Below are 17,059 nucleotides of genomic sequence, written 5' to 3' on the forward strand. Positions count from 1 at the left end.
ATTTTCACCCATCAGGGGTAATGTCTATTCTGACTCCTACCACCATAGATTGATTTTTCTGGGTTTTGTACTCACATAAACGGAATCCCAGGGTGTCCCAGGTGGCTCAGCGGTAAAGAATACACCTGCCAAGCAGGAGATGCAGGTTTGATCCCTGGGTTGGGAAGATCATCTGGAATAGGAAATGGCAACCCACACCGATATTCTTGCCTAGAGAATTCCACGGACTGAAGAGCCTGGTGGGCTATAGTCCACAGGGTCACAGAAGAGCAGGACATGACTGAACGACTGAGCACACAAGTGGAATCATACTGAATGATGATTCAGCTTTTGTATCTGATTTCTTTTGCTCAATATAATGTTTTTGAGGCTTCGTTCATTTTTTTGTATGTTTAAGTAGTTTGTTCTTTTTTTCAATAGCTGATTAGTATTCCACTGTAAATATACCACATTTGTTCATCCATTTTCTCGTGGAACTTTTACAAAATGTAAACGCCAAAGCCTGTCCTCGGCCCACTGAATCTAAACTTCCAGGGATGGAGTTTGGGAGACATACTTTCAATAAGTTTCCAGGCAATTGTGATGTACAGCCATGTGTGCAAACACTGATTCTGTCTATTCACTCTGGTTCTACAGATAAGGAAACTGACAGCAGAAAAGAGATTTCCCAGACACTTGAATCAGTTGAGTCAAGCTTAGAACATTTTCCACTGTGCTACTCTTTTCCTTGGAAGATAAGTCAAGTTGCTAATTACTGACAAGGGCAGAGACATGAGTCATAAGACCTTCCATTTATCAAGCACCTGTTATACATTAGGCTCTGCTCTCGGTACATGAGTCCAGCTCTTTGTGACCCTATGGACTATAGCCGGCCAGGCTCCTCTGTGCATGGGATTCTCCAGGCAAGAATACTGGAGTGGGTTGCCATTTCCTTCTCCAGAGGAATCTTCCTGAACCAAGGACAGAACTTGAGTCTCTTATCTCTCCTGCATTGGCAGGCAGGTGCTTTACCATTAGCGCCACCTGGAAAACTCCTATAGACACATTATGTACATTTAATCCTCTTAACAATTTGTGTATCACAGCTGAGGACACTGAAACCCAGAGCAGCCCAAGGGACAGAGGTAGCATGTGATAGAGAGAGGAGTTGATCCCAAGCCTTCCTAACTCCAGAGTCATACAAGAAGGTTGGTACTTTAGCCTGAAGTGAAAAGAAGGAAAATTACAAACTCCTTGGTTTGGTGGTCTTCCATTCTGGCCCAGTCCAGCTTGCTACAGTAGAAATAAAAACAAAACAGTGTTCACCCCATTTCTCAAACTGGTTTTAGAATTCCTTTAGTTCTGTACACTCAGTTCTCTATCAGTTAAAGTGGTTGACTGTCCAACTGACTAAAAATGCGGCCACTAAAGGGAGGGTGATGTATTTGCTTAATCACTAGCTCTTCCTCCTCTACTGTCCCTGGGGGTGGGGACTGCAAATGCTGCCAGCAGGTCTGTCAGAGATGTTCTCCACACATGGAAAGCTAGTTTCCCAAAGTGGGGAGGGCCTTGATTCTTTCATCAGGGAGTAAATTGACCCTAGCAATCAGAGACAAGAATGAGTCAGAAATACATTTGCTAGTTGAGATGCTGAACCTTGAGTCCTGAGAGACTCCAGGACTCCAGAAACTGGAGTTTTTCAACAACACATTGTGTTTTTCAATAATGAGGGAATCTGGAAAGTCTAAGGGATGACTGGCTGAGGAAAGTGGAGACCTGGCTTTTGTAGCTGCTATGGTTGGGGGAAGTAGGATGCGAATAGAGGGGAGGAAGAGAAAACAGCTTGTAGGTACTTACAAAGACTCTCCCTGACCAAACTTTAGTTAGGTTTCTCTGAGCCCTCTTCTTAACTAGGCCTTGGCTTTGGCCCTCCATTCTTTGACCTGCATAGCTCAGATTTTGCAAGAATCCTGTCAATTTAGTGAGAACCCCCCCACCCTTGATATATGATCATTCGATATCTAATCAAGTTTCTCATCCCCCACCTTTGATGTATAAGCCTACCTTTAGCAAGAATCCTGTTAGGTTAAGTTAGCAAGAATCCCCTTATCCTTGATGTCTCCTCTTAGTAATTTTCCGTCCTCTAATCCTCTCAATGTCCTCACTGGCTAAAAGTTCCCAACTGTCCTTGTTTGTATTCTGAGTTGAGCCTGATCTTCCTCTCCTATTGCAACATCCCTATGGCAACAGTCTTGAGTAAAGTCTTCTTTACCATTTTAACCAGTATTAGAATAAACAATACCAAAATGATTTGATCTCTTGGGCTATATCTATACACATAGACTTATTTGATTATTGTGACTGAATTGACTAGTTTAATTCTTATGCCTTATGGATGACAAACTGAACAATATTCTAATAATATTCTAGTATTAGAATAATAATATTATAATATTATTCTATATTATTATATTATATTATAATAATATATAATAAAATATATTATAATATAATAATATATAATAAAAATATAATAATATTATTAGAATATTATTCAGTTTGTCAATGAAGATCATGGCATCTGGTCCCATCACTTCATGGGAAATAGATGAGGAAACAGTGGAAACAGTGTCAGACTTTATTTTGGGGGGCTCCAAAATCATTGCAGATGGTGATTGCAGCCATGAAATTAAAAGATGCTTACTCCTTGGAAGGAAAGTTATGACCAACCTAGACAGCATATTCTAAAGCAGAGACATTACTTTGCCAACAAAGGTCCGTCTAGTCAAGACTATGGTTTTTCCAGTGGTCATGTATGGATGTGAGAGTTGGACTGTGAAGAAAGCTGAGCGCTGAAGAATTGATGTTTTTGAAGTGTGGTGTTAGAGAAGACTCTTGAGAGTCCCTTGGACTGCAAGGAGATCCAACCAGTCCATTCTAAAGGAGATCAGTCCTGGGTGTTCTTTGGAAGGAATGATGCTAAAGCTGAAACTCCAGTACTCTGGCCACCTCATGAGAAGAGTTGACTCATTGGAAAAGACTCTGATGCTGGGAGGGATTGGGGGCAGGAGGAGAAGGGGACGACAGAGGATGAGATGGCTGGATGGCATCACCAACTCGATGGACTGAGTTTGAGTGAACTCCGGGAGTTGGTGATGGACAGGGAGGCCTGGCGTGCTGTGACTCATGGGGTTGCAAAGAGTCAGACATGACTGAGCGACTGAACTGAACTGAACTGATATTATATTATTATTATAGAATATTCTAATATTCTAATAATATTCTGGTCTGGGTTTTACATGGACAGCCTGCTTCAGGACTCTTCTTCTGAGACCAGGAACCATGTGGCAGGCCCAGGCTCTGCCCAAGAGGCTCTGCATTAGAATTCTAAGAAGGCTTCATGCTGTGCTCCTCCTCATGAAGCAAAAGGACACAAAGCATCCTGGCAGCTGCATGTCAATGTGAAGTCTGTCTGCTGTTCTACTGAAACAGGATTCAAGAGTCCCAATCCCCAGATATGCATTCCCACAGTGTATAAGGAATGCAATGCTGATAGGAGCTGCTAAAATGATTAATCTCCTGACATCATTCCCTTTGGCTTGATTTAGTTCTTATCACTCAACAAAGATCACTGTGGGGACATTACTGGTTACGGTTTTACTGTCCAGAAACTACTTCTCTCTCTTTTCTCTGGCCCAGTAATCATACTGTCTTCTAATGTTCTGAATTCGTGTCACTTGGGTATTCTTTACTTGTTGAGTGTGGCCTGAAGCTGGATGGATGGTCTTCTACAGCTCTCAACAACTTTTCAGCAGAAGGAAGGGAAGAGGCTTTGATGTCAGAGAAATTTTCTGCAGAAAAGGATCAAGGCAGACCAAAGGGAATATAGCCGAGCAAATCTTAAGACCATGTGTGAATTAGAGAAACTTTGTGTTTAGACAAAGTAGAAAAGGTTTTGAGACAAACAACTGTGAAATTGTGTTTTAGAATGGGTCAAGATCTCTCACTCTCACAAAAGCCCCTAAAATAGCCAAAGAAAATCCAAAGTGACTCCAATGTTTCATCTCTTAAGCCTCCTAGAGCCTCTCCAATGAAACTGGCAGAAAATCCAGTGTTGCTGAAACAGAACAAATGCACCCACAATTGAAAATATTAATCCAAGCTTTCCTCTGAAGGGCATTAAAATGTGCTGAAACAGGCATTCCACCCTGAAAAACCAAACGCTTGGAAAGGAAAAGGAAGATTTCCAACAAATGGAAGTTTGGTTGTCTGGTTTTGCTCTAATAAACATGAAATGAACCAATTCTTCACATGAAGACTGATCTGAAATCCCAAATTCTACTCTCTGAAAGCCATTAGAAATCTGATACTACTGGTGACTTCCTGAAGACATTAAAGAAGCGCTGAAATGTGATTCTGACATCAGGGCTGAGATTTTAAAGTATGTCTTTCTAGGGAATTTTTTTCTTTTGCTGCTAGAAAGTGGAAAAAGCAGGGTATAGAGTAATAAGAAGCTACTAGCCCACAAAAGGTAGATTGCTTTCTTTGTGCTAAACTACTCTGATCCACAAAAGTGAAACAAATAAATCTGTTTAGCTTTCCTGAAAATGAAGAAATGAAGGATGACCCACAAAGTTCTTTAAACTTTCAAAAGTAACAGTAGCTTTACCACACCCTCCTCCAAAGCATATTTAAATTGATAATGCTTCCCCTCAGAAAGTGGAGGCCAAAGGAATCTGGTTCTCACCTTGTAACAGAGCAGGCTGGGGGCTAGCTCAACCCTCATTTCAAGGACAAGAACAAGAAAACAAACAACCCTACTGCAAACATTATTTTAAACTTCACTCCATCTCACAGGCAGGAATAGTCTCACTGATCCACAATGCAAAGAAAAAAACGTTTCATCATCAGAAAAGCAGCAGTAAATGGAACAGCAGAACAGGTGTTTTTTTTTTTTTTTTTTACAAAAGTAGAAAAAGTAAAGGGCAGTGCTTATTTTATAGAGGGGCTCTCTAGCCATTTGAAACTTAAACACAGAGAAGGAGATAGGATCTCTGTAGGCAGCAGAAGAAAAGAAAAATTTTTTTTCCTACTTACAGTGTCTTTTATCTCTAAGGGAAGCCAGAGCTGAGCGTCTTCCCTGTCCTTATGCAGCAGAGGCAAGATGTGTTGCTGTGAGATTTTTAAAAGACCCCAGGAACTCCCAGTAGCTGGCTTCCTCATTGCATCTCTGCCATCAGCCAAGTGAAGACTGCCTTCATACCCATTCTGATGGCCGCAAGCCTTGTGGTCTGGTCTCCCTATTTTTCTCCCCAGTCTTTGGAATTAGAATTGGTGTTGACACTGAGGTTGTAAAGGGTTGGAAAAGAAGTGGCTGCACTGAGGTTACCCATGGGCAGGATTTAATGAGATTTTAATTCAGAATCGATCCCAGGACAGAGAATGAAACTAATGAATTGCCATAACGAGTTAACCTGGAAAAACACATCCTGCCAAAGAAAGGTTTAATTTAGCTTCTTTCAGAAATTCTGGGTGCTGGGGGCCAGAGTGAGGTACTCCGCCCATGGCAAAGGTCATGAGGAAGGAGGCTCGACATACGCAAAGGCGGGATCGAGCCTCAGGAGTCCCCCTGGAAATCCTCGAGCGTCTACCCCCATAACCAGAGCCTGCCTACTTTACTACTTTGTGCTCTTACCTACACCTCTGACTTTACAGGGGGCTGTCCCCCACCACCTCTTTCAGAGAAGGAGTTAACCTAGAGCTCCAGTCAATAAAAACTCTTGGGTGTGACAAGAGTGTTTTAACCTACAAACTCCTCTGAAGTTTCTCTAGCCTGCCTGACAGGCTCGTCGGGCCACATGTGATTGCTCACAGCCTCCCAACCGTGAGAGGCACGAGATGCTTTAAACCCTCTAAAAACAGGTTCTTTAGAGAAGTTAGAAAACTATAAGTATAGTGGGCTAATTAGAAATTGTGTTGGTGAAGGGTTTTTCATTTGTTGAGCCAACGTTTGTTGCTAAGTCTCCATATCCCCTGCCCTTACACACATTAATGAATATATAGAAGGAATAAGTATTAACCTTTGATATTAATCACGTTAGACCTTAGGCTAAGTAAATTCTTTCCTTAACTAAAACCCACTACACCCTCACCCTGTAGGAATGTAACTTTATTTGGGTGGCATCTGTTTTGAGACTAATCAGCCCTGGAGAAATAAGTGTCCTGACTGACTGACCGCTGTCACAAGGAGAGGGTTGTAAATTGTCAGCAGGCCCCCCTGGCTAGAAGATGATGTAACACCCCTAAGACCTCTGTATACATTTGTGTGAAGCACCTGACTTTAATAAAAGTCAGGACTGCTGTCCCCACGTGACTTTTGTATAACATCTCAGTGTATAAAAACAGACTCTGGAAAATAAAGAATTGGGATCAGTTTCTCGAAATACTGGTCTCCCCATGTCGCTCTCTCTCTCACTCTGGTTGAGTCTCCATCTGGAGCGCGGAACCCACCATGCTTACTAATTATGCCTGGGCTTCTAAGATCCGACCGGGGAGGCCTCAGCGTCTCCTCTCCTTCGGGAGAACGGAAGGACGCCTGCGGCCTACGTAAGTGGTGCAAGCTTCTTGTCTTGAAGTTTTATTGGTCTCCCGCGTAAACCAAGCTACTCAGCCTCTTTTCTCCACTGAATTTTCCTACTGAGCTATCCTCATCCTATTACTCTTTATATCTTTGATAAAATATTTAAATAAATAGGTCGCCGATGCCGTCCCCGCTTCGAATACCCTGGATCAGCCGGGGCAGGACCCCGGCATCTGGGTGGGCTAAGCAGCATTCACTGGAGAAGTTAAACTCTAGGTAGGCAGATTGCTGAGGCCTAGCCTGCCTTATTAGTAAAATCTCTTTGGGAACTTTCAATATTGGTCTCATAATTTTAAAAATTTCTACATAAATTTTCAACAGTTGAAGGGTTGCCCTTCTGCTGACATGATAAGTGATTAGTCTGTGGTTCACCTCTTCTTGCTCACTTGAGCTTATTTGAACAAACTGGAATTTACAGGGTCACAACTTATGACCCCTGGGTGATGTGAAGTTTTGAGGTTCTGCAGAGAAGAGCAGCTTAACATAAGGCCATGCAGCAAGTATTATCTGTTTTGCTGGGGATGGTGGTGAAAGAATGTGACAGGTAGTGATGATCCCTAGTCCTTCATTGATTTATCCTCTTTTGTAGGGACCAACTTCTTTTTGGTGGTTTATGGAGACAGGGACAATTGGAAAGAGAAGTAAATACAAAGTCAGAAGATGTGGATTCTGTTCAGGTTTTGTTACTTTCTGTTTGCGATCTCGGGTAAGTCATATAAACTGTCTGAACCCACTATCTCATTTGCCTCCCACCCTGGGCCAATCAAATGAAACCATGTAGACACCTTGGAACCTGTGGAGCCCTCCACAGATGTGACGGTTTTCTAAATTTTCATTCCTTGTATGACCCACCAAGTAAGCTGTTCAGATAAATCAAGAGTTCAAATATGGAATCGGGAGGAGACAACATCTTGAGTCTGATGGATACTAGATGATGGGAATCAACGGCTGTGGAAGATAGAGCTAAGGGAAAAAAATAAGAAGAAGGAGTTAAAAAGGAGAAAAGACATAAAATTCCTAGGGAAAGGCTTGGCTCTGGTGCTGATTGGGCCTTATGACTCTAAAGTAAAAGTGAAAGTTGCTCAATCATGTCCAACTCTTTGCGACCCCATGGACTATACAGCCCATGAAATTCTCCAAGCCAGAATACTGGAGTGGGTAGCTGTTCCCTTCTCCAGGGGATCTTCCGAACCCAGATCTCTCACATTGCAGGCAGATTCTTTACCAGCTGAGCCACAAGGGAAGCCCTATGACTCTAAAATATAATCCTATTTGAATATGGAACAATGAAATATAAGTGAGCAATCAAAAATTATTTCTTTAAAAGAAATTAACCAACAGGACAAATACAAGTTGTCCAGCAGGAAAAAACCACGAAACTTTGGGGGTAAATCAGGAGGTAAGACAGAATGTAGGATGTAGGAAAGAATGGCAGGATGTAGGAAAGGGTGGTGGTGAGAGTCAAAAGTGCTCTGAAGTCTAGGGACTTGTTTTCTGCCACTGACTTGCAGTAGGCCCTTGAACAGATTACTATCTGGTTGGTTTCCTAATCTATACAGACTGTTCTCAAATCCTAAATGGGAGAATGAGACTCAGTGATCTATTAAAAAAATTCCACCTGGGGACTTACTGTGTGGGCCAGTGGTTAAGAATCCGCCTTCCAGTGCAGGGACTACAGGTTAGATCCCTGGTCGGGGAACTAAGACCCCACAGCAGGGCTATGAAGCCTGCGTGCCTCAACTGGAGAGCCTGCATGCTCTACAGCCTATGCTCCACAACAACAGCAACCTTGGCACTGCAACAAGAAGCCCGTGTGCCACAGATAGAGAAGCCCCAGTATGCTACAGCTAGAGAAAGCCCATGGGCTGCAACAAAGACCTCAGTTCAGTTCAGTTCAGTCAGTCAGTTGTGTCCGACTCTTTGCGACCCCATGAATTGCAGCACGCCAGGCCTCCCTGTCCATCACCAATTCCCGGAGTTCACTCAAACTCACGTCCATCGAGTCGGTGATGCCATCCAGCCATCTCATCCTCTGTCGTCCCCTTCTCCTCCTGCCCCCAATCCCTCCCAGCATCAGAGTCTTTTCCAATGAGTCAACTCTTCACATGAGGTGGCTGAAGTACTGGAGTTTCAGCTTTAGCATCATTCCTTTCAAAGAACACCCAGGACTGATCTCCTTTAGAATGGACTGGTTGGTCTGCTGCTGCTAAGTTACTTCAGTCGTGTCCGACTCTGTGCGACCCCATAGACGGCAGCCACCAGGCTCCCCGGTCCCTAGGATTCTCCAGGCAAGAACACTGGAGTGGGTTGCCATTTCCTTCTCCAATGCAGGAAAGTGAAAAGTGAAAGTGAAGTCACTCAGTTGTGTCCGACTTCTAGCGACCCCATGGACTGCAGCCTACCAGGCTCCTCCATCCATGGGATTTTCCAGGCAAAGTACTGGAGTGGGGTGCCATTGCCTTCTCTGACTAGTTGGTCTAGTGTAGCCAAAAAAAAAAAAAAATTGTTACTTTTATGTGACTTTGGACAAGTCACATAAACTGTTAAATTCACCCATGAGCATGTTCAGTTGTTAAGTTGTAGCCGACTCTTTGTGACCCCATGGACTGTAAGTGGCCAGACTCCTCTGTCCATGGGATTTCCCAGGCAAGAATACTGGAGTGGGTTGCCATGCCCTCCTCCAGGGAATCTTCCCAACGCAGGGATCAAACCCGGATTCTTTACCACTGAGCCACATGGGAAACCCATATTCAACCATGTGTTAACCCCCTATTTGTTTCAGAGTTTTAAACAAAGAAATAGAATGTTATAATATGGCTCCCCATTCATTTCTCCTTCTTCTCCCAGAGGTAAACACAATCCAGCCTGAGTTGGTGAGTACCACTCCCATGAATATTTTTATACTTCTAGATACACGATTTTGTAAAAAAGACAACAACAAAAAAAACCCCACAGAAATGTTTTGAGGGTTTTAAACATTTATATAAATGGTTTCTACTATATGTATCCTACATCTTAATTTTCAGCAATATAATACTATTGAGAAGTAGTATAGCCTGATGGTCAAACACTAAGATTCCAGGGCAGATAGCCTAGGCTCGTATCCTATTTCTACCATGGCTATCTGTGTGATCTTGGGTAGGTTGCTTAACCTCTATGAACCTCAGTTTCCCATATGTAAAATAGGGATAGTAACTGTACAAACCTCATAAGGCTTCTGTGAGAATTAAATAATTTAAAATATCTAAAGCTCTTACTATATACACAGTGCATATAGTAAGCACTATGTGTTCACTATTATTACTTGAGATTTATCTATGCAGATAATTAAATCATTAGAAGTATAGATAATTACTATGTGTGTAATGCACTGTGTATATAGTAAGTGAAAAACTTATTAGTACACATACTAATAAATATTTAAGACCATTTGGAAATACTATGATTCTTGATTCTGACTACAAGCTATAAACATTCTTTTCAAGAGGAAACATTCTATTTTCTCTCTGTATGATTCCAACTCTTCAAAAGCAGTGGGGTATGTTGAAAGATGGGCACAATAAAGGACAGAAATGGTATGGACCTAACAGAAGCAGAAGATATTAAGAAGAGGTGGCAAGAATACACAGAAGAACTATACAAAAGAGATCTTCATGATCCAGATAATCACGATGGTGTGATCACTCACCTAGAGCCAGACATCCTGGAATGTGAAGTCAAGTGGGCATTAAGAAGCATCACTACGAACAAAGCTAGTGGAGGTGATGGAATTACAGTTGAGCTATTTCAAATCCTAAAAGATGATGCTATGAAAGTGCTGCACTCAATATGCCAGCAAATTTGGAAAACTCAGCAGTGGCCACAGGACTGGAAAAGGTCAGTTTTCATTCCAATCTCAAACAAAGACAATGCCAAAGAATGCTCAAACTACCGCACAATTGCACTCATCTCACACGCTAGTAAAGTAATGCTCAAAATTCTCCAAGCCAGGCTTCAATCAATACATGAACTGTGAACTTCCAGATGTTCAAGTTGGTTTTAGAAAAGGCAGAGGAACCAGAGATCAAATTGCCAAAATCTACTGGACCATTGAAAAAGCAAGAGAGTTTCAGAAAAACATCTACTTCAGCTTTATTGACTATGCCAAAGCCTTTGACTGCATGGATCACAATAAACTGAAAAATTCTGAAAGAGATGGGAATACCAGACCACCTGACCTGCCTCTTGAGAAATCTGTATGCAGGTCAGGAAGCAACAATTAGAACTGGACATGGAACAACAGACTGGTTCCAAATAGGAAAAGTAGTACGTCAAGGCTGTATTGTATATTGTCACCCTGCTTATTTAACTTCTATGCAGAGTACATCATGAGAAACGCTGGGCTGGAAGAAGCACAAGCTGGAATCAAGATTGCCGGGAGAAATATCAATAACCTCAGATATGCAGATGACACCAACCTTATGGCAGAAAGTGAAGAGGAGCTAAACAGCCTCTTGATGAGGGTGAAAGAGGAGACTGAAAAAGTTGGCTTAAAACTCAACATTCAGAAAACTAAGATCATGGCATCCAGTCTAATCACTTCATGGGAAATAGATGGGGAAACAGGGAAAACAGTGGCTGACTTTATTTTTCTGGGCTCCAAAATCACTGCAGATGGTGACTGCAGCCATGAAATTAAAAGATGCTTGCTCCTTGTAAGAAAAGTTATGACCAACCTAGACAGAATATTAAAAAGCAGAGACATTACTTTGCCAACAAAGGTCTGTCTAGTCAAGGCTATGGTTTTTCCAGCAGTTATGTATGGATGTGAGAGTTGGACTATAAAGAAGGCTGAGTGCCAAAGAATTGATGCTTTTGAACTGTGGTATTGGAGAAGACTCTTGAGAATCCCTTGGACTGCAAGGAGATCCAACCAATGCATCCTAAAAGAAATCAGTCCTGAATATTTGTTGGAAAGACTGATGTTGAAGCTGAAACTCCAATCCTTCAGGCACCTCATGCGAAGAGCTGACTCATTTGAAAAGACCCTGATGCTGGGAAAGATTGAGGGCAGGAGGAGAAGGGGATGACAGAGGATGAGATGGTTGGATGGCATCACTGACTCAATGGACATGAGTTTGAATAACACTGGGAGTTGGTAATGGACAGGGAGGCCTAGTGTGCTGCAGTCCATGGGGTCGCAAAGAGCTGGACGTGACTGAGTAACTGAACTGAACTGAACTGATGTTGAAAGAAAAGAGCATATGCCAGAAAACCTGGGTTTGATATCGAGCTCTGCCATTTATTAGCTAGCTGTGTAATTTTGAACCTAAACCTCTCTTAATCCCTCATCTGAAAGGGTGTTATCTCACAGTGTTATTGTGAGAAATTCATTCATTCATTTGACAAACACTTATTAAGTACCCATAAACAGGACTTCCATGGTGGCTCAGGGTAAAGAATCCTCCTGCCAGTGCAGCAGACATGGGTTCAATTCTCAGGACAGGAAGATCCTCCGGAAGAGGAAATGGCAACCCACTCCAGTATTCTAGCCTGGGAAAACTCATGGACAGAGGAGCTTGGCAGGTTACAGTTCATGGGGTTGCAAGAATCGGAAACAACTTAGTGACTAACCAACAACAATCCATAAACAGCTGCAAACACAGTGCCAGGTACATAATAGCTGCTTAATATTAATTTCCTCTTTCTCAAAGTTGGCTCATTTCAGTTCAGTCGCTCAGTCATGTCCAACTCTTTGACACCCCATGAATCACAGCATGCCAGGCCTCCCTGTCCATCACCAACTCCTGGAGTTCACCCAAACTCATGTCCATTGAGTTGGTGATGCCATCCAACCATCTCATCCTCTGTTGTCCCCTTCTCCTCCTGCCCCCAATCCCTCTCAGCATCAGAGTCTTTTCCAATGAGTCAACTCTTCGCATAAGGTGGCCAAAGTATTGGAGTTTCAGCTTTAGCATCAGTCCTTCCAATGAACACCCAGGACTGATCTCCTTTAGGATGGACTGGTTGGATCTTCTTGCAGTCCAAGGGATTCTCAAGAGTCTTCTCCAACACCACAGTTCAAAAGCATCAATTCTTCGGCACTCAGCTTTCTTCAAAGTCCAACTCTCACATCCATACATGACCACTGCAAAAACCATAGCCTTGACTACGTGGACCTTTGTTGGCACAGTAATGTCTCTGCTTTTTAATATTTTTAAATTAAAAATTTTAATATTTTTAAAAGTTGGCTAGGTCTTATGAATAGCTTCTAATGAATTCCAAGTACAGATAATTAAGATCTCTTTCCAAGAATATTGACATTTCTGTTAGTTTTGCAGACCCACAGGATTTTCCGACATTGGGTAGAGTTGAGTAACTCACCTCTCAAGAGCCCTTTGGCTGGTTTTCACAAAAGGGCTATAATATAGGTGAGCAGGGCTATAATATGGGCTTCCCTTGTAGCTCAGCTGGTAAAGAATCCGCCTGCAATGTGGGAGACCTGGGTTCGATCCCTGGGTTGGGAAGATCCCCTGGAGAAGGGAACAGCTACCCACTCCAGTATTCTGGCCTGAAGAATACAGTCCATGGGGTTGCAAAGAGTCAGACATGAGTGAGTGACTTGCACTTCACTTCACTTCAGTGGTATAATATAGGTACTTTGAAGTGTGGGATTTGGGAAGTTTTCCAAGGTCAAGGGGCATGTCACAGGGTTGTGAAGATCTGATGAGAAGATGCTTGTGAACTATTTCTAAAAACTCTGTAATACTGACCTAGTACATAATATTTCCAGGAAAGAGTCTGAATAGGCCATTGGGCTCAGGTTTCAATTTCCTGTGTGGGGTGAGCTGGGCAGGGGGGTCATGTGGTTTGCCTGGAGTGGTGATGGCACGCTTTCTGCACCACATCTGGAACTTATTAGAATAGTTTTTCTGGGTGCAGAACTGCCTCTGAGGGCTGTACGCATCTCTGCTGATTGGAAGAAAGTGACTTTGAGGGACCTCCCTGGCAGTCCAGTGGTTAAGACTTCATCTTCCAATGCAGGATGTACAGGTTCAATCCCTGGTCAGGGAGCTAAGATCCCTCAAGCCTGTTGACCAAAAACCCCAAACATAAAACAGAAGCAATACTGTAACAAATTCAATAAAGACTTTAAAAATGATCTACATGAACAAAAAGAAAAAAAAAAAAAGTGGCTTTGAGAGGTGAGGCCTGAACCACACTTTCAGAGACAAGAGCCTAACTCCCTCTGGTGTTATTTGAAAAAAATTAAAAGTGCTAGTTGCTCAGTCACGTCCGACTCTTTTCAACCCCGTGGACTGATGAACCCAGAAACTGAACCCACCTTAGCCCTCCTTAGAATTCCTTTCCATGGAATTCTCCAGGCAAGAATACTGGAGTGGGTAGCCATTCCCTCTTCCAGGGCATCTTCCTGACCCAGCGATTGAACCCAGGTCTCCCTCATTGTAGGCAGATTCTTTACTGTCTGAGCCACCAGGGTGCTACCTAAGAGGCTTCAGATCCTTTTATCCAAAAATATCTTCCTTAATGAAATCTTACTTCTTCTGGAATCAGCACCACTCTTTAAGAGTCTTCCAGAGACTGGAAATTGTTGCCTCGAATTTCAGCTGAATAATGCCCCTGGCTTGCTTTCATGTTTTACCACACCAGTTGTTGCTCAGTCGCTCAGTTGTGTCTGACTCTTTTGAGACCCCATGGACTGCAGTATGCCAGGCTTCCCTGTCCATTACCAACTCCCGGAAGCTTACTCAAACTCATGGCCAATGAGTCGGTGATGCCATCTAACCATCTCATTTTCTGTCATCCCCTTCTCCTCCTGCCTTCAATCTTTCCTAGCATGGGAGTCTTTTAAAATGAGTCAGTTCTTTGCATCAGGTGGCCAAAGTATTGGAGCTTCAGCCTCAGCATCAGTCCCTCCAATGAATATTCAGATTGATTTCTTTTAGAATTGACTGGTTTGATCTCCTTGCAGTCCAAGGGACTCCCAAGAGTCTTCTCCAACACCACAGTTTAAAAGCATTAATTCTTTGGTACTCAGCCTTTTTTATAGTCCAACTCTCACATTCAAACATGACTACTAGAAAAACCACAGCTTTGACTATACAGACCTTTGTTGACAAAGTAATGTCTCTGCTTTTTAATACACTGTCTAGGTTTAATCTCTAAACAATAAATAGTCTAATTTAGCCTGATTTTGAACTTTATTTAAATAGAGTCCCATAACTTTAGCTTATGTGACTTGCTTCTTTTGTTTTACCTTTTAATGTGTGAAGTTGTGGTTTAGTTACTTTTCCTGCTATATGGTATTCAATTGTGTGACTATCCCACAATTTATTTATCCATATTTTACCGGGATGATCATGTGAGTTGCTCCCAGTATGGACAATTAATAACAGTGGGGCTCTGAATATATTTTTTTTTTTCTCTGAATGTTATTGAGTAAGTCTCCTTGGCACACACAGTGGTTACATACTACTCACTTAGAAATGGAACTGATTGGTTTTAAAGATGTATGCATGCTCAACCTAATTAGATAATGCCGAACTGTGTTCTACCATGATTTTACCAATTTAACACTCCAGTCAGGAGTGAATATGGACTGTTCTTGCCCCATTATTTTACCAATATTTGGTTATTTTTTTACTTCAAAAAATTTGCCCATTCTGTATAAAACAGTACTTCATTACAATGTGAATTTACATTTTCTTGACTACCAAAGAGATTGTGCATTCCCTTCATATTCTTATGGGCATTTGAATTTTCTTCTTTATTAAATTCCAGTTCATGTCTCCTCCCCACTGTTCCATTGATTGTCTTTTTCTTACTCATAAGTATCTTGTGTACTAATCCTTTGTCGGTTACATGTATTGCAAATATTTTCTTTCAATTTGTGGCCTGTTCTTTTAATCTCTTTATGGTATTTTAGATGAATAAATTATTAAGTCTAATGTAGTAAAATTTATTTTTCTTTCTGTATGTTTAAGAAATCTCAATCTTTTCCCTCCCATGGTCATGAAGATATTTTTCTATATTGTCTTCTAAAAGTTTTATAGTTTTACCTTTCACATTAAAATCTCTTTAACTTTTTATAGTGGATAATTTTAAATATATGCAAAACTAGGACTTCTCTGGTAGCTTGGTGGATAGGAATATGCCTGCCAATGCAGGGGACACTGGTTCCATCCCTGCTCTGGGAAGATTCCACATGCCTCGGAGCCACTATGACCATGCACATCTACTAGCCTGCATACTGCAACTACTGAAGCCCAAAAGCCCTAACGCCCATGCTCTGCAACAAGAGAAGCCACTGCAATGAGACGCCCATGCCACAACTGGAGAGTGGCCCTCACTCACTGCAACTAGAGAAAGCCCACACAAAAGCAAGGAAGATCCAGCAAAACCAAGAAATAAAATAAAAGACAATCTTGTTTTATCCATACTCCCATCCTCTACATTCACTTTTTCTTGTTCAGTCGCTCAGTCATGTCCAACTCTTTGAGATCCCATGGACTGCAGCACGCCAGGCTTTCCGGTCCTTCACCATCTCCCAGAGTTTGCTCAAACTCATGTCCATTGAGTCAGTTATACCATCCAACCATCTCATCCTCTGTTGTTCCCTTCTCCTACTGCCCTCAATCTTTCCCATTATCAGGGTCTAATATTTATTTATTTTTTTATCATTTATAAAAAATGTTATAGTTTATTTTTATATTTTCTTTTGTCTACTTAATTTTATCAATGGCATTTCCAAAACACCAAACTTTGGCTTTGTTCATTTTCTTCAGTGTATATTTGCTTTCTTTGTCATTAATTTCTGCTTCTTTTCCTTTTGCTTTCTTAGAATTTATTCTGCTGTTTTTTTCCTTTTTTCTTTACTTTTAAGACTTTCTTCCTTTTTTTCTTTGCGTGTGTCCTCAGTTGCTCAGTCGTGTCCGACTCTGTAACACTTTGGACAGGCTCCTCTGTGCAGGGGATTTTTCAGGCAAGCAAACTGGAGTGGGTTGCCGTTTCATTCTCCAGGGAATCTTCCCAAAACATTGCAGGTGGATTTTTTTACTGCTGAACCATCAGGCAAGCCCCCCTTTTCCCTTTAAGGATATGAATTGCCCTCTAAACAGTGGCTGATTGCATCTCGCCATTTGGATGCATAGTAGTTTTACTACCGTTCAGTTATAAGTATTTTCTAGTTGCCAGTATAACTGCCTATGAGTTAAGTTTTAAATTTCATAAATATGTGAAGTTTTTAAAATTTTTGCTATTGGTTACTAAACTAATTGCGTTGTAGTTCCAGAATGTGGTCTGATACTAACCACTTAAAATAAGTTTAGCCTCACGTTATGGCCTAGCATTTGTTCAGTTTTCATAAATAAATATTCCAAGGGTACTTTAAGAATGTTTTGTGCAGTTGTTAGGTGCAATGCTCTTTTTCCCCCTGTCCTA

General features: G+C 41.8%; 1 protein-coding gene and 1 long non-coding RNA gene across 6 annotated transcripts in view; one reads left to right on the forward strand and one right to left on the reverse strand.

Annotated features, from left to right (window-relative positions):
- Window positions 1-17,059, reverse strand: part of ASIP (agouti signaling protein) — an 80,575-nt gene that overhangs the window by 23,436 nt on the left and 40,080 nt on the right. Inside the window, exon 1 of one of the 4 annotated variants that reach the window (XM_086332284.1) lies at window positions 5,077-5,290. The exons of the other annotated variants lie outside the window; for them this stretch is intronic. The gene's annotated coding sequence lies outside the window, so the exon portion shown is untranslated. Of the gene's footprint in view, window positions 1-5,076; window positions 5,291-17,059 lie in introns of those variants that run through there. 4 annotated transcript variants of the gene reach the window in all.
- Window positions 5,812-17,059, forward strand: part of LOC147360365 (uncharacterized) — a 49,857-nt gene continuing 38,609 nt past the window's right edge. The window contains exons 1-3 of one of the 2 annotated variants that reach the window (XR_015139118.1): window positions 5,812-6,585; window positions 6,734-6,835; window positions 7,209-7,325. This is a non-coding gene — a long non-coding RNA (uncharacterized LOC147360365). The remainder of the gene's footprint in view (window positions 6,586-6,733; window positions 6,836-7,208; window positions 7,326-17,059) is intronic. The other variant, XR_015139117.1, reaches the window with a different exon arrangement.

Source organism: Bos grunniens, chromosome 13 (assembly GCF_055505025.1).
Source record: "Bos grunniens cultivar Pamir isolate PY7600 chromosome 13, Bosgru_T2T1.0, whole genome shotgun sequence".
Lineage (NCBI taxonomy): Eukaryota > Metazoa > Chordata > Mammalia > Artiodactyla > Bovidae > Bos > Bos grunniens.